Genomic DNA, 1,255 nt, shown 5'->3' with positions numbered 1-1,255 from the left:
GGTTTTTTTTTTTTTTTTTTTTTTTTTTTTTTGAGCCAATCGAGTATAATAACGCAATTGTATTAAATGAGAATTATCTGAAGAACAAGTGAAAGATGGAAATGAACGCGGTATTTATCTTGTGAACGGCTTCGTCGCTTCGCCGAAGCTGTAACAAGGAACCGTGTATGACACAATCTTAAGACCAGGAGTCGTTGCTGATGCCTACAATCGCGTCGCGGCATTGTAACAGATGCTATTGATTGAGTTGGGGACGTGAAAAGCAACCTCGAGACATAGTTAAAAAGCCACAATCAATTCCTTGGTAATCAGTGCTAAAATAGCCTCCCCCTGCGGTTGTCGCCAGGCCGCGAACAGTCATGGCCTTGTTGAAAACCCTTTTCCGATCCTAAGATATTGCAACATCCACACATTCCCTAATTTCTACACCCTCTGCGTTTCGTCTACATTGTGTAGAAGCTCGTGACTAACAGGCAGCTACGTGGCCCTGGTGGGTGGCTTGAATATGACCAGTCCCCCCAGGCCGCTGGTCGAGAGGCCAAATGTTTGGGAGCCTAGGAACAGTGGTCAGTGCCGGAATAAAGGTCAATTTTCAACTGGCCTACTGTACATCGTTCGGGTTCAAGTTGATATTGGCCCGTCCCTCCGTAGTTTCCACCCAACCCTTAAAGTCATCACCTAGACAACAACAAAGACCGAAAAGACTAAGAGCATCGTTATGGCGGAGAATTTAGTTGAATGACTTAAGAAATTCGCCGTATTCAGGCTTGTTTGGCGAATCATTGTCTTCATTTCTTTAGGGCTATAGTAGAACTCGTAGGGTAGGCAATCATCATTTTCATGAGCCAGCTGCTTGGCTTAGTGCTAGCGATCATGTTCTCCCAGGGGACCAGTGTTCCTTGGTATTCGACAAGCCGTTCCGTTGGATCCATATCAAAGTGGCGATGATTAAGCACGAGGCCAAGTGTACGGTCTGTCTTGTGTTGCTGGAATAGCATGCGAAAGTCTTCAAGAAGGCTGTCGCCATGTTTGAGGTCAAACACCCTCCCCGCATCTGCAAGAAGGGGAAGCCTGTTGTAAGCGGACGGGTCGTGGGCTGAAATCATTGTCCAATGTCTTGAGTAACTGAAATGAATCGGATGAATTAGGTTTGTTTGTGTTAAAGCATTACTGAAGGCACTTTGTGCTTGGCTTTATAGACATTTTGACCATTAGTTGACGATACTAGAACCCAGAACACTCGTCTTTCTTCACT

This window comes from Metarhizium album (genome assembly GCF_000804445.1).
Source record: "Metarhizium album ARSEF 1941 chromosome Unknown scaffold_83, whole genome shotgun sequence".
Classification (NCBI taxonomy): domain Eukaryota; kingdom Fungi; phylum Ascomycota; class Sordariomycetes; order Hypocreales; family Clavicipitaceae; genus Metarhizium; species Metarhizium album.
Note: the sequence above shows the minus strand (reverse complement) of the source record.